Source organism: Dermacentor andersoni, chromosome 7, assembly GCF_023375885.2.
Source record: "Dermacentor andersoni chromosome 7, qqDerAnde1_hic_scaffold, whole genome shotgun sequence".
NCBI classification, from domain to species: Eukaryota; Metazoa; Arthropoda; class Arachnida; order Ixodida; family Ixodidae; genus Dermacentor; species Dermacentor andersoni.
Genome location: NC_092820.1, coordinates 37,452,582 through 37,473,817, shown reverse-complemented (window position 1 = coordinate 37,473,817; position 21,236 = coordinate 37,452,582). Strand labels below are relative to the sequence as shown.

Sequence of the window (21,236 nt, the reverse complement as noted above, 5' to 3'; positions counted from 1 at the left end):
CCTTTGGGAGTGCTGGCTTTTCATTTCGTGGGCGATCGCGCGTGAACACCGCTTCGAGCGATCGCTTCTCAGCGGAGGTCTTTTAGGTGTATGTACATCCTACCAATATTCATTGCGTTTTGACGTCCTGTTGTTTTTCTACTGCATAGTCTCTACATAAAAAATTTGAAGCTGTTATTTGGCACAACGTAAAAGAGCGGGTACTAGTCACTGTAAACGGAAATGAGCCGAAAAAGGCATTTTAAGGGATGTGACCTCCCTTGAGACTACGTGCCTGAAAACCGTGCTCCCTTAGAGTGGTGTAGAAATGCTCAGCGTCCTCCATTTCTCTCCCTCGCAAAATGCGGATGAAAGAAGGAGACAGAACCTCAATTCTACATCCTTTTTAAGAGGGAGTTTAGAAGATACAGGCCTCCCTTTAGCGTAAACGGAGTTCTGTTTCTTATTTTATGCGTTATTTTCTTTTCTTTTACACATCTGTGAGAAGGAAACGAGAAAGGAGAGATATATTGTCCAAGTGGTTCTTCTTCTTTTTTTTTTCTTTCTGCAAATTTATACATTTCCGGAGTGCAAGCCAACTTATTTAGGGCGATATAATAGACGCTTTGTTCGTCTCGTCGACCACAATGTCCTGTCGCGCTGCCAGAACCCCCGGTCGGCATCTGACGAGCTGTCTTCGGAAGCGAGACCATGCAAAACTTCGACGGCTTAGGCCGCAGAATGTCCTCGCTTCTGTTCGTCTTCCCATCAACTAAAAGTGAAACTGAAGGCAAAGCTCGCAAAGCGCCACTGTCGTCGGCGCCGGTGACGGCACCTGTTTTGCTCATCGTAGTTCTGCGTGTGTGTCTATATGCGTGCTTACGAGGTAATTTTGGCGGCCGTCGGAGAGTGTTTCGTGTAGTGTGGAACCTCACAAGAAAGCTACCTGCCCCACTGCGCAGCACGGCGGTGATCGGCCACTGCGTAGTCATCGCTTTGACGTGATCTGTGTACTACAATACACTTTCGTGGTTCGCGCGGCCGTGCTCGGGTATTCCCTCCTGCGCCACGATATAACAGCGGCTAGTGAAACCTCACCCACAGTCCTCACAAAATCGGACCGCGTACGGTGTCGACTGCTTTTGGAAACGGCGCGTTTCGGATTACCGCTTGCCCAGTTGCCTCATGTTTGACGCGGCCTTTTCAAGCTGCCGTGGTGAGTACGGCGCGGAAGCATTGCGCTATGCGCATAATGCTCACACCTTTTATGTCGCGGTGTTGAGACTTACCGGTCCTCTCAATAAAACTCAAGAAGACAGTGCCGCACAAAAAAGAGACGTTTCAACTTTTTTCTTTCTCTTTTTCAATTTAATTGTCGTGTTTTACGTGTCAGAACCATGATCTGTTCCTGTGACCTCGTGCTTAATACTAAGCACAACTCCAAGGACGCTTATAACAACCACGGCGGGTCAAAGAGTATTGGAGTTTCGTCATCAGGTGTGTTTGATAACCACTTCGCCTTAAGTGTCGATATAGGTTGTGACAGCCCACTTGAAAAACACAACAGGAAATTTTAGTCTGTCGTTCTGTTGTCCGTAGTGTGACGTCCTGTAGTTCTTGATCAATATTCAATTAAAAATTGACAGAGACCTCTTTAAGGCTATGTAAATTTGTTTGTAGAAAAAAGAAAAAAAAAAGAAAGGAAAAAAAAATCTCCCTGCAGGGGATTTGAACTCCGGACTGAGGCATCCCGAGCCCAGCATCTTACCACTAAGCCACGACGAATATGCCCCTTGGTGCATATTTCAGATATACAAACACTTTGCGTTTATGTTTATATTTGCATTTTAAGAGTCAACAGGCGCTATCATTCCACCGCGTCAACTGCCGCATCTCTAGAAAAGTAAAAGTGTTCTTACCATCGACAGGTACATTGTGTAGTGCTAGAACATCGATTTTGCTGTAGGATATCCATATTAAATAAGAAATACAGAAATAGACAACGGTGACCGGGGACACTGTTAAGTTGTTACTGCTAATTTCGACAGTTGTCTCTCGCTCTGCACTTTTGAGCGCGCATATAATTCTGTGTTCAATGCAAGATAGCTACATAAACATTCGTGGATGATTGTTCATTCTGACAGCATACTGGCATCTCTCGGCAGCGCTGTACCAGAATAATGAGACCCGAGCGAGACAGCTTTTCACGCAACTTTGTGGAACAACCCAAAACTTCTTTTTCGCTTTGTAAAAGCTTATGCAATATTTCTGGGAAGTTAACTGTGTCAGTGTAACGGCACATGTAAGTCCACAGGCCTGTGTGCCACATCTTACCAAATAACACAAAACGGATACGCAGCCATTCCCGCAGATGATATGATTTTTATCAGCGGCCGATTTTGAGGAGGCCGGTAGGGCATTTATGGTGCTTCGTCGTCACGGCACAATTATAACAATTGGCCACTTCGACTTTAATACCGGTGTCTGTGCTATCAGCATTGCCGGCTTCAGAGAAGCACGATTGAATACCGCGCAAGAGAAAAGTACAGGGTACACCACCGATGCGAAATTGACATACAATTTTAAAGCGTCGCGACTGAAAGCGCTTCTGTCGCGGCGTCAGAAATTATGTCGCTGCGACAGAAAGTGGCACATTTCTAACGCCACGACCGAAAATGTGTAGTCCCGACAGAGAGTTCCTGTTGCGACGTCAGAATCGCTGTTGCGATAGAAAGTTGCTGTTGCGACTTCAGAACTCTTGGTCTTCACGACAGGATGATTCTGTTGGGACATCAGAATTTCTGTCATAATGTCAGAAATGTCTGTCGCAACTACAGAAACATCAGGAACTTCTGCCGTAGAACAGAAATTTCCGTAGTTGCGACAGGAACTCCTGTTGTCTTTTTCAACTGGGAGCGATTTGCGTCACAGCAACATTATTTTTAAGGCGGCAAATTACTGTTATGCAGCATGAACAATGCGAACAGCCAGCCTGTTTCTGTGTTAAATGGAGGCACGCAGTGTGTGCACACAATTACGTTCATTTTGTCAGTTTTGTGAAATAAGCTTCAAACTGCATGCATTTTCACTGGGAAATCTGTACCAGCACTTCCTTGTATCAAGTTGTCTATGCACAAAGGTTTGTGCATTAGAAATCACAGTTTCAGGCAGTTACAGCCTACAATTTCTTTTTTTTTTTTTGTATACAGACACTAACTGTGTTTTCATAGTCATGTATTGCACGTTTGACCAGTGCTGAAAAGGACAAATGGAATAAATTTAAATAGGCCTGCGAATTTGTTTGCTTGGTCAGGCTTTGATGTATTTTAGTAACGTGTTCATGTGCAGATGTCGTGTGAATGCATACTTGGACTTTAGTTACGTTTCACTGCATCAAAAGAAACCACCCAGCCAATCTCAATTTCCTTCCTTGTTTCTTGCCCTTGGTGTCCACATACCTGAATGTATTCTGAGTTTTTGTACCAAGACAACAGCAGGGCATCACACATGCTAGAAACATTAAGACAAAGAACAAGGAATGTGGCACAAATGATCCACAGAGTCACAAAACAACAAAGAGGCTTCAAAGAAGCGGAGGCAGTCAGACTTGTGCGAGCATTAATTATTAGCAGGGTGACCTATAGCCTCCCCTTTCAGAAACTAAATAAGGCTGAAATGTCTAAAGTGAGCTCCATCATCAGGGCAGCTAGGGCTCCCAAAAACACATGTGCCAAAAAGCTGGAGGCTCTTGGTATTCACAACACATATGAAGAACATGACACGGCATGTGGTCATGCCTCAGAGAGAACATCTGAATTCTACAAAACAAGGAAAGGCTCTGTTACAAAAGGCAGGATATCCCCTGATAGCGCAGTATGGCTGAGAAAAAACAGTTTTGCTACCCAGACAAACAAGAGAGGAAATTCTAGTTTCACGAATCCCAAAGAATATGAGCACGGAACACCACCAAAGCAGAAGAAAAGCGCAATCAAAGGCTTTACAAAAGAAATGTGAAAGAAATCCAGACGTATACTACACAGATGCATGTAGAGTGGCAACAGACAAATTCAAAATAGTGGCCTTCAATTGGTCCACAGGGATAACAACTTCCATTCGGAACCCTTTAACCTGCACCGTGGAGGCAGCAGCCATAGCGCTGGCCTTTCGAGATGCAGAAGCAAAAGAAACAATCTGCATTGGCCATGATGGACTCTAAGGCAGCATGCTGTTCGTGCATGACGGGTACCGTCCCATACAAAATTCACAGAATTGCACCAGGTGGTAATTTGGTGCCCGGCGCACTCTGGACTCGAGGAAAATGAGAGGGTGGACCGAACTGCTCGAGCAAAAAGCATCCGAGCACTAGTCAGTCCTTTCAAGGAACTCCCATTGACCCACACGACACTTCGAAAACCAGGAAAAGGAGAGACAAAAATACAGCCGCCCGCACTCCAACCTTATGAAAGAACAGGCCAGGGATTCGCGCTGTGTACAGACTAACACATATTTACACCTACAAATACTCACTAAGGTACACCCTGCATTCTATGAAAGTATGTGTTCTTGGTGCGAGGAGCTGCCAACTCTTGCCCACGTAACATGAACGTATAAACTACAGCCTCCAAATTCCAATTCGCCCCTTATGGCGTAAGTGCCAAGTAACAGGCACTGGGATGTTTGGCTTGCTAGTGAAGATGTAGAGAGCCAGAGAGCTCTTCTCGATCAAGCCCAGCAAACCACAGAGATCAGTGGAGCCCTGGACTGAGGGAAGCACCGACCGCCCAAACCACTAAGAGAAATAAACTTTATACTACTATTACTTGCCCTTAGTGCTATCAGCCATCAAGTTTACCTACAACTACAAATGAGCCACATGTCACTTGATTCACTCAGATTCCATTTCACTCTTTGTAGGAGGGCATGCATGACTGATTGCGTATGTGCAGCATTTTGTTGCCACAGAGGGGTATGTAATATGGAAACCAACATAAACATTAGTACACTCTGTAGTAACTTGTTCTGAATTGAACTTTTAAAAATAAAGAGCAATTTCAATAAATGACAACATGTGTTTTTTTTTTTAACTGGGTGAGTAGTGTGCTACCGTCTGGGATTTTTTTTATTCCACGTGGTAGAGGTGTGTGGCTGTCACTGTACTGCTTTCAAGCTTCTGCATCAAGTGTGCTTGTGGCACCTGGGACTAATTCTCAAAGCAAATATGCTTCAGGTAATTGTGAATTCTCGTCAAACATGACATGCATATTGCTGTATTTGTCTTGGAAAATTTATTCAGAAAAGCAGCTTTTATAGCTTCAGTAAATTATTCATTGTGGCCAATTCAGGTGACCCTTTCCGAGATTGACCATTAATTTTACAGCAGTGGCTTTCTATCATTCAAGTATTCAGTGTGTATACTGCTTCTTTTCAGATATGTTAACATCATACAAGTCTGCATTCCTAAGAACATAAACAGCCAGAGGCCACATTGCAAAGACAGGGATCTGAGTATCAAGAAAAGAAATCAGTAATAAAGGTAGCAAGAAGTACTCACAAGCAAATGTTTGTTGTCAGAGGGATGCAAGAATAATACAGCCCATCCAGGGGGTGCGCGAAAGCCAGATAATGGCCACAAAAAACAAAGCCTACTCATATGTCACAGCCATTTTAATCAATATTGACATTTAACTCCAGGGTATGCATATTGAAGCCTTGCTAATTATGTAAATTTACTAGCACTACCGTCCAGTACTGCTGTGCTCCTGAATGGTGGCTCACATTTGCAGGCAGCAATAGGTGCAGCGACATCCATCATTCGTGCATCACTCATTTTGGACAATACACACCTTGCTGCAAGGAAAAGTAGCCACAATATAGCTTTCTAACAATTATTGGCAATTAGTTTGAGAAAGGCGTTTCCAACCACACCAGGCTAGACCGGCATTGCTTTGCAGCATGCTCTACACCGGGAACGTAACTCCTTGCCCCCGAACCCAACATGTCTGTTTACCTGGCATAGGACAATGTGCAGACAATGCTCACCCCCCCCCCCCCCCCCCCCAACACATGCACCAATATATTCCTGGCTACCGGCACTGGTCCTTGTTACAAGAAATAGAAGTACGGATCCTTGGTCTCGATGTTCGCCAATCCGGAACAAGATCAAATTGGCTAGGCAAAATAAAGAAGACACCAATGTCAACCTTCCACCTGATATGAAGGATTGCATCTAAATGTGGAGAAGATTGTACTGAAATAGCCAGTAATGCTGTTTGGTCTGTACTCCAGCCACATATTATTTATCAGGCTCAGTTTTACTGGCCCTCACTGAAGCATAGGGACCAGATTGAGATCATTATTCAGAACGTGATGAGGGCAATAGCTGCTCTCCCTCTGTTCGCTCAAGAACATGCCCAGGTGAACACCACGGCAGCATTGCTAATTCAATGTGAATGAGCATTTGAATTAAAGAGGTTGCATGTTGCAGTCACTTCTGATTGCTTGGGTGCAAGAACAGACTTAAGGCCATGGCACGGCTGTACACTGATGTTCCTTTGGACCAATGTATTTTGTACAGACGCTGCTATTACAAGAGATGGAAGCATAGTATCAGTCAGCCTTAAGTACTTCCCTCTTTATAAAAATAAGGAATCTACAATGGATGTCTGCAACTCTACTTGAGCTTCATACCATACATGACAAGAGTCTGCAGAACGGGGCTGGTACACGGTAAAGTCACACATGACACCAATGAGGCAGCCTCATTTTTATCAAACTTCACCCAAATACTGACACACCAATTCCTTGAGTGCCATTTAGCAGCTGAAGCAAGACAGTAAAGCCACATAGCTTTGTCAGAAGATACACAAGCTTCACAACTACTCACTTTTAATGCTTGCTTACACTAGGTACAGGGACACATCTCTGGCCTTTTCAATGCCATGGCAGATAACAAAGAACACAACAACATCAAGAACATGTATCTACCCGCACCTCTTGTGCCAGGCTCACTTACCGTCTTTCTACCCTGAAAAGTTTGCTCTGATGCGACACATGCTTTTACGCTCAAGTTCGACAGCCATTGCTGCATCAATTTTGCAAGCACTGTCAAGGACGCAGTATTCTTAACTGCAATTTATTATCAGGAAATACGTAATTTTAATAATGTGAGCACAGGCATCTTGACTCACTTATTATGAATGGAAAGAAATGTCACTGCTGCCTGAATGAAAAGAGTAATCTTCTGCAGTTGTAGAGAGTCAGTGTAGCTTCATGCAATACTGTTTCACAGCAAGTTTGTACAAAGTATCATTACAGGCAGGGAATTATAGGCCTAATTGTGCTTTTCACTTGCTCTGAATGTGACCTTAAACAAAGCATTGTGTGTAAAAAGGGCAAATGTTCTTTGATATGAAGCATCTATCAGGGAGTAGCATTTTGCCTTTTGAGACTTTTTAGCATCCATGGGGGAGAGATTAAATTGCCAGTGTATCTCTATAAGGCATGCCTCTAAAGATGCACATGGCGTTTAGGAAGGTAAATTTTTTTGAACCAGGGAGGGACGTACGGAAATAACTTTAATGAGAAAAGGATCTGCAAGGTTTCCAGCCCAGGCTCAGGCCACCCGGGCATTATGTGCGGTGAGGCATAGCCTTTCCACTGCTGCCCGGGCCCACTGGATAGCCCATAGTTGGTCGTGTAGTTCCGAGCTAGTCAGAGCGCTTAGCTATCGCTCCTCGAGAAGGTCCTGTTCTATCTTGTCCTCTAGATATATCGATCTGATCTGTGTGCACTTCCATGAGATCTGTGCATTGTATGCGGGTTCGTGCTTGCAGAGCTTGCAGCTCGCGTCTGGGTATTGTGTTGAATTTACTCTGTCTAAATGTACTGGGTTTCGGAATATTCTGGTTTGCAACCTCCTCCAATCTGTTTCTTGAAACCTGTCGAGTTGTTTGCGGGGTTGTGGGTATGTTTCTCCTCGTTTCGTATAGTGTGTCAGTATGTCATGGTACGTGACCAGTCTGTGCCTGTTGTCTCGTATCGCTACTTCGTTGTCGTTGCCTCCCCGCTGTCCTTCCCCTTTCCCCGGGGGTTGCGGGGTGTTGTGCCGTCACTGTCCGAGACGCGGTGGATTAGTTCTCGCGCGGCTCGGTCGGCCTTCTCATTGAGGTTGGGAGGGCCATTCATGGTTACTTCTCCCATATGTACTGGGATCCATTTGAGGTATTTGGGTCATGTCAGAGAAACACAAATGTATTGTTCCAAAATGGTACAGTGTTACTCCGCTGCTAGAAAGGTGATTTAGAAGAGCTCTCTAACTCCATTGACTAAATTTTCAGAGGTCATTGCAATGGGTGATTCCCCTGTTACTCTGGTATTGCTAGTCTGGTGCTTACTGTCAGTGATATACACAGCATGCCAGTCTTGGAGCTCAACTTTCAAGAGCCAATTAAGAGGCATGTCATGGGTGATTTAATAAGCTTATTAGGCTTCTTTTTAAATAAACAATTAATTTATTCTTTATTTTTGCTGTCATTTTGATGGCCTGTCTATGCTTTTTGTTTTCAAAGGCCATATTATTTTCATAATTATGGCCTTCAATGTTTAATTGTAATATCCCTTATAATCCACAGTGATTACTCGTAAAAGAGAAATCAATATAGAACAAACAGTAGATGTGGGTAAATGTATGTGCATTGACTTGAACAGTCACCTGCAGAAGTTTAAAGTCAGGTTGCTCAATGGATTGAATAATCTCAGTTGGAAAGCAGCACTAAGTGTGTTCATATGCCCCTCACTCATCCAGTATACGTAAATGTAACCAAATGTAGTATATGTAACCAACACACTCTCAGACTTTAGCGCAATAAGTTAATATGTTGTGTTATGCTGTTGAGTTGAGACTGTGAATGGAACGATTATTAAAATGAGCAAGCTAGAGACAACTATTGCAGTGTTTATAATTTGTGGTAATTGCAGCATGATGTTGCAAAAGAACATAAATAATGCTCCTCTCAATGTTTCTATCTATGCCTTTCGTTCATCTCTTAGTCTCTCTGAAATTAAGCAGCAGAGCATGGCACAAGCACTGCTGCTTACGTTTATAATGGAGTCATCAGTGGGTTTCAGACAGAGGCAACTCCTGTCCCTTATGCACATATGTTTTGGTATTTTCAAGACTGTTCCTGTCATACCAAAGCCAAGGCTCACTGGCCCCTCATGGTATTGAAGCTTGCTCACCAATTACTCAGAGTGGATGATACATTTTCTGGATTTTGTCAGGTGCCATCTGTCTTGCCCTAATCATGGTATGAAAGGTAGGTCCTGCTGGTCCAATGCAGCTATCTTAATAAAAAAATATTATAATTTGCATGTTTCTTCTCTTGGCCACCGAAGTGCATCATCCAAACCAAACACAAACACTTTTTTTCCTAGGCGCACTCTTGAAAACAAAGGCTTGCAGCCACATGCAGAAGAAAGTACAAAACAAATTATGCAAATTAATGCTCTGCAGTGTGCAGATTATGCAATGTGTACAGTAACTAAGGCTGCACCTCTAATGCATTAACTGTATTCAAGATTATGAAAGCTTTTTGCTAATTAAGCCATGTTCTAAAATTGGATTGCATACCCTAGCTGCATATGTGACTAAAAATGTGGTAGCTCAGTTGAAAAAGCTACAAGTGGCATTCCTGTGGGGTATGTTTGTTCACTTGAAAAGCCCATTTTACTCAGTTGGTCATATGACAAGAAATTTTGTTGTTGTGTTCTTAATACTTCATTCCTACATTGCATATTACACTACACCCTAAAGGTCCACACAGCCCACATATATCATCATTAAATTAATAAAATGTGAATACCATGTGCACATTTGTAATGTTCCTCTTCAGGCGAATATGTACGGTACTGTACCTATATGCCGCCCTCATCATTCGTCTACACGCTAATAGGAAGTTCGTTTACATAGTTGTGTGCGAGAAAAATACTAAACAGCACTTCATCGGCATGTCGTCGGCGAGCATATCTCATGAGAGCCTCTCAACTGTACGTGCCAATTCGACCGAGTCATACATACATACATACGGTGCGATTCGGCAAACATGAACCTATCTCCAGGGCCAGTATGTCAATGGATTCCTTTCTCGGGGTTATCGTTATTATTGTTACCTACCGTCCATATAAACGACCTATCGGTGATAGTGTACGCGCAGCACGGCAAGGAAAGGCCCTAGCGAGTACGGCACCTCGATCCGGCCTGCCTGCTCTATCATAACATAGCATAACCGTCGGAATAAAGTGATCGCAATCGCACCTATTGTGTAACACAATAAGAAAAAAAGGCTAATGCCAACAGAGCTGTGATACGGAAGCGATCGACGTTTCACGTACCGTCAACACGCTAACTTAATTGTTGACAAAACACGATTTTACTACTAGCGCTGGCCAGACAGAAAGCGTTGTCGGCCGCATATGCCAAACTCGGTCCAAGGATGCTCGGGGCGGCCAAGCAATTGCTGACTCGGGCCCGGGCCGGGCTTGGACCTAGGAGCGTCTGGCCGGGGAACATTCATTGGCAACAGACGGGAAGTCAGCGAGTCGTGGAAAGTTCTTGCGCGAGCGAAACGCAAGCGAAATTAAAATATGTTACAATGTCCACCGTCTACAATCGGGCAGCGCGAAGCATTGGGCCGCGCAACAGCTACGCAGTTAATCTGAACCCTCGGGCTAATCACAGGTCACATACCGAACCCCGCGTCGTAAGAATGGGCTATTTTCCCATGCCCTTCACCTGCGGGGTGCCCTCACGCAGCGAGCGTACTACCATCCAAAAGTCAATCTATTATTGCCCGGCCGGCACCGCGTACGGCGGACGTGAGGTGGCACACAACGACGGGAGCTTTGCCCAAGCCGGATTAGCAAACGTTAAGAAACTGCCGTATTGTAATAAGTCGTGGTTATCAGCGCGTCAAATGACAAGGAAGAGCTCAATCATAAACTACGCTTATCCATGCCGGCCTGGTCGCTGTGGACGCGGATATAACACATAGCGTTACAGAAAAGTGTTCACAAACCATTAACAGCCCTGCTCGTGTATTTAATAACGTTTTCTACTCATCGTACCTTTGCGCTAGCTGTTACCAAAACTAAGATAAATCCTAACCAATTCGCCCACCTTGCTGTCTTGCTGACATAATATGACTGGTGAAAGTTATTCTAGTGCATGCACATATATCGTATTCACATGTGCATATATTGATTGTTTACTTCAGCATAAAAAAAAGAAGGATGCTCCATCTGTATAATTTCACAAAATTACATTTTCCTTCCTTTCTTTCCTTTTTTTTACTGTTGCAGTGGGTTGAGTACAATATGTACAAATAAAATATGTCACTTTCACACTACCCCATCACTTAGGAACAGCAAATCAGCAATCAGGATGACAGATATATTTATTTTCTTATTAATTTTTTAAAATTTGTAGTCAGTATGAGACAGCTCACACTAAGCTTGCTTGGTTTTTAACAAGCTCTTGGTCAACAACGACACATACGTTTGGGACTCGGAAATAAACTGTGCAGTGCGTCTGTCTCAGCATGCTTTAAGAATGACAAGCCAAACCTTCATCTTATGCAAGTGTGGAAACTGACAGTTTATGCAACCACACACCCATAACACGTCTACAAACCTGTCATTCTTATGCACTAGAGGTTGAAGTTTGATGTCAAAATATATGTCACTTTCATCACTGATTGATTCATGCGTGACATCTCTTCTTGTACTAATCAAGACGTGGCTAAACGATACCATCTCCTATAAAATTTTTCTTTTCACATCTGCATGCAACACTTTTTGTTGTGAATGATGCAACTGCATAGAAGGTGGCATGCTCATAGCTTTAAAAAAATAAATTCTTGCAGTTCCAACTGGCATTCGTTCATTCCTAGAGCACATTTTCATTTCACTTCAATGCTCAAGCAGAATGTTCTCATAAGTGCATACTACTGCCCTCCGGATGTAAATTGTGCATTTTCAAGCGAGTTTCAAAACATGCTAAATGAAGTGCATATGCTATTTTGGCATTCTACTGTGATCATTTATGGCAATTTTAATTTCTCCATTATTAACTGGACAACAGAATCTATCACAGCTGCTCACGCTCAATGGCATATTTTCCTTCATTCCTGTATATGTTACCTCAACTCATTACTCTCCCAACCTGTTCATCATGTACACTGGCCAATATTCTAGATCTCATCAGAGGTAGAAAAAAATTAACATTCAAATATGCAAAGCCATCAAAACTGCCCTGGGCCTACCATCTACGGCTTTGACTACGAGACTTCTCAAGACGGGCATACACAACACCTGGCAAGAATTAGCCGAAGCTCGTAAAGACAGTCAGTTAGAATGACTTAAGCTCATGCCCACCGGGAGATCAGTGCTGCAAGGGCTGAGCTACAGTGAAACCTTTATAGGCCACCACGGACCGAAAAGAAAGAATTCCTCCAAACATCTGCAAATCCCTGTGCATAGCACCAATTGTACCACAAGGAAAGAAGACAAGCCCAAGTGGATGCCCTACGGCAAAGACACAGGCAAGGTCCGGATGCCAGATACACCGACACAGTCAAATACCCGCAAAGAAATGCTTACGCCCTGAACGTCACAGATTCTAAGGGCAGAGAGCTAGCGTCTGCCACAGTCCGTGCGCAAAACTCTGAGACTGCAGAAGAGACGGCGATCGCCCTAGCAACTACCACGTGCAGACGCAGCTGTTGTTCTTTCCGATTCTGAAGCAGCTGTCAGGAACTATGCTAAGGGTCTAGTGTCGACAGAAGCACTAAAGATATTGAAGCACGACAGCGCTTCAATCCGCTACACCTGCGTGACCTGGGTTCCTGGGCATGACGGGCTGGAGGGGAACGAATCAGCACACGCCGTGGCCCGAGGCCACACCTGCCGGGCCAACCCTTCCTACTCTCAAGATGCCGGTCTGCGTCAGCAGGGGCAGAGACCGTACCCATCACCTACTCAGCGATCCTTCAATATCACAGGCTGGAACGCAGGCTGCACCCACCACCTCACCCAAAGCTCACCGAAGAAGAAAGTACCACACTCAGAAGACTACAGAGTAACACTTACACCCACGGAATACTCATGCACAGACTATACCAAATGCTACAAGGAAATATTCATGCACAGACTATGCCCAATGCTACAAGGATACCGCTGCCCAATGTGCGGCTTACCATACACCTTGGCGCACCTGATCCTCGAGTGTCCATGGCATCTAGATACAGACGCATCGCCTTCACCGAAAGAATATAACGCCAGACAAGAAAGCGAAGACCTCATTGAAACGTGAGAGGCCAAGCTCGTCTCCGAGGGCCTGGAGCAACAATGACACCTCGTCGCCAGGGCCAAGGAGGCAGCGAAGGCCAGAGGATTCCTGGAATGAGGAGACCTCCCACCTAGAGTAGAACTGGGGCTTAACCCAGGATACTGTTTCAAAAATAAATGTTTATTCCTCCTCCTCCTCATCTCGACCAGCGATCCTCTAATCTGTTCCGGCATTACTCACCTGGACGGGCTGTCTGATCATGCAGTTATAGTAGGTCTGCTTAACTTCTCTTTAACAAAAAAGAAAACACTACTAAACACATTAGGTGCTACAATAGGGCCAACATTACTCGGCATAATCGTTAATTAGCCACCTTTGCAGACACAGTCGAGCTATTGAAGAGAACTGGTTATGTTTAGAGCCACCTTTGCAAATCTTATCAAAATGTTCGTCCTTTTTCTCAGCATTAGATGCAACAAAACATTCAATAAACGCCTGCAGCACCTCATAAATAAAATGAAGCGCTCTATAGAATGGCAAATAAAAAAAAAAAGCCAAGACATGGCAAAGATACATATTATGTGACAAAGAATGCCAGATGCTACTAAAATCCACACGTCAACAGGTTTACAGCTATGATTTATTATGAATAACAGTGATTATGGCACGTAATAAACCCCTATTCACAGCCTGACATAATCCTAATTCTGGTGGTGATGTAGTTCCTGAGTTATAGTGTGTGCAGTTACTAAATGATATGTTTTGTTGAGTGTCCAAATGTGAAGACATCACTGCATGCCCTGACTTCCCCATGCAATCTGACATGTCTGAAATTGTTATTAGTGTGTCGGGCATTTTTACCTTACTAAACAGATTAAAAACTTCATCTACAACAGGTCACAGCAAATTTAATAACAAGCTGCTCAAGAATGTGTCCCAGCTAGTGTCGCAACATACCCCCTGGGTTCATTCTTAAGACTGGTGAGTGGCTAAAGTCATCCCATTCTACAAATCCAGCGAGTGTTTATCACCCTTTAACTACCAATGAATATTATTAACCAGTACAATTCGCAAACTTATGGAACACATTATTAATTCACAAGTCATCGACTATTTCGAAGATCCCAGTTTAACATTCAACTACCAGCACAGGTTTTCATTTACATTACGACTTAGCATGAAACCACCACATTTACTCCATCTTTGCAGCAGCTCACCACTCTCTTGGCATCATCAAATTAAACCTAAAGCATGCTTTTGTCAACATACATAAACTTGCTTACACTACACTAATCCACACAAAGCTCGAATACGCATCGCTAATATAGCACTCTGGCAGGTAAACATTGTTGACGAGATTGCATTTGTTCAAAACTGGGCTGCTCACCTTCATATTTTCCGACTATTCATCTTACACTTCCGTGTCATCATTAAAAGCACGTACTGATTTAAAAGCACTATCCCTTCGCCACAAATCAGTGCGTCTTTGCCTGCTTGACAAACTTTATAATCGTACTTCTCTTCACAATGATTTCTTTCAGTCACCACCTGTCGTATTTTCATGCCGGGATCACCACCTCATATTTAAGCGTACACCATCTCGCATGTTACAATATGCATGCTCCTTTATACCCTGCACCATCACTGAAGGGAACTGCTTTCCCTCTGATATTGCCACAGAATCTGACATTAAAATTTTACGACGTGCTACGCACTGTTAATTAGTTGCCTCTTTTATTACATTCTTGTTTAGTTGTTTTTGTGAGTTACTAATAAATACCTGTATTAATACCGTAGTTTATGTGTGCATGCATATTTTCAACATTTTATTTTGCTGTGTGCATAACTTTTGTTTTGCAATTCTTATGATTTCTTACATTCTGTTTCTTAATACCTAAACAATGTTAGCATACCTTTGTTCTGTACTTTGTCCTATTATTTGTTGTAACTATTTCTTTGTAATCTCATTTATGTTTGTACTCTCCCTGCCCCTGTTATGTGATGGGCGCAACTGATGCCTTTAAGGGCACCGTTGAGCGCTGCAACACTGCTACTTTGATGTAGCAGTGTTGTGAGGCATTTTGCTACCCTAGGTAAAGTCAAACTACTGCACTCCTCTCCACTCTAGCACCAAATTTAGGTGCACCATGTGAAGAATTTTAAGACACATTGTAAGGCATTATAGTAACTAATATGGGAAGAAAGTTGGTACACAGGTTTCCAGGCATCACTTCATTGTTCTTTCAAAAGTCAGTCATCCATAGTGCATTTGAAATTGGATATTTTACGGAATCCAACATTGTCCTTTGCCATTGGTGAAATGTAAATGTTAAAGTGGGGTGAGGAACGACTAGATGCGATGTGCCCATCTAGAGCTGCCAAATCTAAGTGGCCACTTGTTTTGCCTACAGCACAATATACCTCTGCTTGGTTGTGTTGCTGGTCAGAAATATACATACAAAATAACAGAAGGTGCTGCTGTGCCAATATATTCACAAAAGTCTTACATGATTATACAGGTGCCATCCATTAGCATCAAAACATGGCCTGCACAACAAGCACAGTATCTTCAGCGGAAATTGTAGTGTTATATCTTGCATACAGAAATGCAGAAAAGTGTAAACAAGGTGCACTCTGCTAAAATTTGTCTTGTGAATTCCTACTGTGCCAACTGTGCAGATTGATGGCATATAGTTTGATCTGGGAGCTAGCCCAATGCACATGTACACAAAGGAAAATGATTCACCTCTTAAATATGTGAAATGACGCCCAGGTAGGCACAGTAAATTTTCAACTTTGTATGCTTCAGTGTTATGCTAGAAGAAAACGTTTTTTTAGTGTGTTGCTTATTCACAATTATATACCAACTATGCATATAGGAGAAGAATCTGCAATCTTTTAGGCTGCGTGTTAAGATACCATGTATACAAACCCAGGGAAAACATGGGGAAGGCAGGAAATGGAAATTCAAGACGATGAGCAAACCGAGAACAAGATGAAAGCAGTAGCCAACGTTTCAACAAGTGGACTTGTCTTCTTCAAGGCGACATATGCTTTCCTCGCCACAGTTACAGATATTAAGAATCAATTTGGTTGATGCCCAGCCTGATACTCCGTGATTATACTGATAGATATGCATACAATTGTTTATCCTTTTTCTGTGGATTGCATTTCACCTACTAACAATTGAAAGATATCAGTCAACGTGAGATGCAAATAGTGTTGTACTTTGCGGAAGGTATGTATATATATATATATATATATATATATATATATATATATATAGCACCAGCAATTATGTTACGACCTTTGACGAGTCATGTGACGCGCTTGACACACCATGCTCGGCGCTGGGTTGTTGTGCTTTGAGTGCCACATGTTTTTCTGAGCACAGGTTTGACCGATAAAGGTTTAATGCTGTGAAGTGATGTTTCCAGTGATGTCACAACAACGCAACAATGCTCTGAAGTATATATTTATTGATTTGACAGCAAGAATTCCATAGACATTTTCTGTAGCATGAAGGAAGGAGATGCAGATATGGTAGCAGATCTGAATCATTATTATTATTATTATTATTATTATATACATAATATTACTGTATTAATCATTAATATACATCATTGTACTGTGTGGTAGTACAATATATAGTATACCACTCAACACAGTCAGTGCTCAAAGTTAGCCAGGGCTCGAGAGAGTTCGGCCTCTCTTCCATTTTCTGAGCAGGGGTTCGGCCCCGTCTTTGCAGGTCAACTGTAGCACTGCGGCACCCATTCGACAAGCACTGTAGGTGATTTTATTGCCAATAGTGCCTTGTGAGGGGAAATTCCAACTCTCCAATTTTTTGGAATAATGACTTAAATAAACAACAAATCGGTTTACTACCTCTGTCCAAGCGGCGTGATTATGAATGCCTTAAATTGTTGCATAATTCAAATAACACCCAACACTACTCATTAAAGAACAACTATCTGTCTCCTGATAATTTGAAACCTACTAGGAATAGCCACAAACTTAACCTTGCTCCATTTCAACTGCATACTAACCTGTTTAAGTATAGCTTTCCTCATACAATTGAAAAATGGAACTTACTCCCAGGTGAAACTAGGTAAATTAGAAAAATCATTGTATTTACTTGATTCATGCTGCGTTTATTATACTGACTGTATCTTTTATATTGAAGTTATCATGTTTTTTAAGGCATTGAAGTTGATTTGTGCAGAAAAATATTTTGTTATATGCAATGTACAAACCCACTCCTGCGATAGCCCAATTGGACTACAGTATGTGAAAATAAAAATAAATAAATAAATAAGTGATTAATCAGTTGATAGGGCATGAGCAAAGACAGAGCAACAGCTATTGTCCTACTTCTGCATGCATTTCCCCAAGGCATTGCACATGACAGTCACCACCCTTAATTGCTCGACTAATTAAGATTCTTGGCACAGCTAGCATACTGTTTCATGAGTCAGTTGAGTGTGAACCTACCTGTTCGTGAATTATTGAAGGTTCACCTTGGTTTCTTAGTTTACAAATTAATTTTAATTCGTTTATTTTTGCATTACGAGTACAGTGCTATACCATGCATGTACTTTGTACACTTTTGCAGTAAGCAGGTGTGAAACCATGAAATATATTCTTGTAGTGCCCTGAGGTTCTAGGTCCTTTCGGCTCCCCTTATTACCACCGGTACCACTATAGCCGTTACCACCAGTGGTGCGGCCGGTATGTCGATCGATACCGCCGGAATGCTTTATTGAGCGATATATGTGTGAACGTGACACGCGCGGCTTGCCCGTAAATCCGTTTCACTTGCGCGTGCCGCGTCAACAGAAACACGCCGCTTTTCTTTCTTTCTTTTTCTGGTGGAAATGGGGCACAACATCGAATAAACGAAGCTTTGCACAACACGTTTACAAACGGACAAACACGAAATAACAACCACTCTGACTCATCATTAACATGTCTAATTGACCAACGATTTGGCGGCTGTCCATTGTATTTGTTAGGTTGTTAATTATGCTGTTTCTCACTGGTCAACCAAGCGAGACTGTACTAGTAATCATGCAAGCCGTTCGTTTTCTTGCATTTCGTGACTTGCTCGTCCGGCTCCTTTTGCCGACGAGAAGCAGCCTATATTTCTCGCTTTATCCCCAGCAGCAATACTCTACAAAACGAAATATTGTCCCTCCATTTAAACCCCATTCAACCAGGTTTAATGTCCTCGACATTGAGCCACAATATGTAAGGAATATCGTTTAAAGGCCGCAGGCCAGCTGACAATGGACATAAATCGGAGGGGCCGAGGGGCCAAAGAAACTAAACTGAAACATTGTTTGCCGTGAGTATTTTCTAAACAGCATGTGCCTTATATCTTAAATAAATAAATATAAAATAATCTAGACGGACATATGTTAGAACTTTGTTTTGTTTTGTCCATATTCAAATTCTTCTAGGTGGCGCCCCAACAGCTCATCGAAATGCACGCAGCGCGAATTCGAATCCACAGCGAGATTTGAGCGCGGGAAGCTGTTATGTGCCAGTGTGCTGGGGTAGGCTTGACAACTCAAAATTTTCTATTTGTACTTACGAAGCAGCAGTATTTGACAGAAAAGAATAATACTTTGATGCTCTTCTCACGCCTACAAGCGAGGGCGGCGTGATTAACAACACAGCGTAATGCGCAACGGTGAACGCCAACGAACTGCGTGCCACCACCAACCTGGACGAAGCATTTTGGTAAGCTCGTATTTTATTTCTTGTTTGCAAAGTTTGTCGCAGGCAAACAATTTCTTTATTTCTAGAAGGATCGCATTTGACTTCGCTATCGTGAGTCTCACGCCGTGAACAACGGCTTCTGCGATATCCAGAACGTATTGATGTGCTCAGTGCGCATGCATGATGTAAGACGATAGAATAAGCAGAACTGTGTAACCTCTATATCGTACAAGGGGGAGAAGGCGCGAAGATTATATGTCAGTTGAATAAAAAGGACACATCTCGTTTGTACGCGTCCTTTTGTTTTAGTTACTGTATATTTTGGTAATGTATCGTCATATGGGTTTACCAGTCATGGCCGGACTTGGTGCTCTCGTTCTCGCGTGCAAATGTGCCAGTTGGCTGAGGTGGCACTGTGAACAGCGCCAGACAGGGCGCGATTCCCCCGGTTCTTGAGCCCCTGGCCAAAAACTTATTTCTGGTATAGGAAAAATTTTCACAGCTGTGCACTGTACCCACCGTGGTTGCTTAGGGGTTATGGTGTTGGGCTGCTAAGCACGAGGTCGTGGGATCAATTCCCGGCCACGGCGGCCGCATTTTGATGGGGGCAGAATGCAGAAACACCCGTGTACTTTGATTTAGGTGCACGTTAAAGAACCTCAGGTGGTCAAAATTATTTCGGAGTCCCCCCACTATGGCGTGCCTCATAATCAGATTGTAGTTTTGGCAAGTAAAACTCCATGATCTATTTTTTTTACCTCCGCACTATGTGTTTTGAAATGTTCTCCCTTGTTTAAGCGTGTTGGTACAAGCCTTTACCGTAGTTTTAGCTTTAAGATTTGACCATATTCTCTCGGTGCGTAATGCCTTTATATACAACAACCGCGGATAGAAGTTGCGACTGTTTGAGATCGTAGCGCCTTTCCTCTAAGTTGTAGTGATTAGATGTCATTGGAAATGTGTAAGGTTGGAAATGCTTGTTTTCATCCTTCACATTCTAGAATACAAATTTATACTAGGGTAATTAAAACTTGCAAAATGCAGTGTGAAACTTCATACTAAACTTTATTTATTCAAAGAAAATAAACAATATTTTCCATGTCCCTTTATAAAAGCATCATTGTGCACTGTGGAGGTGAACTGGTTCGAAGGCACAAACTGACTGAATGGATTCTTATCTTGCTTTAGCATAACTCAGTTTGAGTATGGAAGAAAAAGTACAGGTGACAGGATGAGCACTAACTTCTAACTGGTCTTATTCCACGACCCTACTGCACATTATATGCGCCGCTCATAGCACACATGAGAAAAACAACTAAAACAACAACCTTACAAGAAGCAGACGGCTGCAGTTCACTGAAAACGTGCCGACCAACTTAGAAAGTAAAGTTCCTTGCCTGATAAAGATAAGGAGGGTGTACTCACGCACACCCTAACGTATTTGGCAATGGCATTAGCCTGATCAGTAATCTCGCGCATCAGTTGAATGTTACTGCATCCTATGATGACACATTCTTTAAAAAAACTAGTTTGCATCCACAAGTCTTGCAATGCATCGCAAGGGGCCTACTTCGTTAACTTTTATGAAGGTTGTAACTATGCTCGCCCAAGCAATCGTTGATACTGCATCAGAACGGCAAATTGGGCCAGTTGGTTGGGATTCATACTAAGGTTTGTTACAGCGCAACCTAAGACAAGGACAACAGAAGGTACAAAACAGCGCCGTGTCGTCATTTTGTACCTTCTGTTGTCCTTGTCTTAGGTTGCGCTGTAACTAACCTTATTATGAATCATTGATACCCCTTCCCGTCTGTCTAATGTAGACGCCCTTGCACAACAAGGGAAACTTGTATACCATAGCTCAAGTGCAATTAACATGCCCGTTCATGTCTTTTTTCCAACCAGTGTGTCAAAACAGATATAAAATACTCGCAAATATGCAATGACCACTACGTCACTTCACATTTATTCTGCAATATTCTGCTATCTCAACTGCAGGTTGCCAAGAATGAAAAATTACCAGAGTGCACTACTCGAATGGTGTTCACTGTATCTGATGAGTGTCTTGATTTACCTAATCGATGAGATGTCAGTGAAAAGCTTTGTATGATGGTTACAAATGGCCGGTAACAGCATTTAAGACAGCCTAGGATTTGTGAAGGCACGAGAATGAAAGCCCGTGAAATAAATA

General features: G+C 42.8%; 1 long non-coding RNA gene across 1 annotated transcript; it reads left to right on the top strand.

Moving 5' to 3' along the window:
- Window positions 1–219: 219 nt before the first annotated feature.
- On the top strand, window positions 220–16,321 carry LOC129385932 (uncharacterized). The gene is made up of 4 exons (XR_008613402.2): window positions 220–1,195; window positions 9,155–9,293; window positions 14,218–14,302; window positions 16,258–16,321. It is a non-coding gene; the product is annotated as an uncharacterized lncRNA (long non-coding RNA).
- Window positions 16,322–21,236: the final 4,915 nt, after the last annotated feature.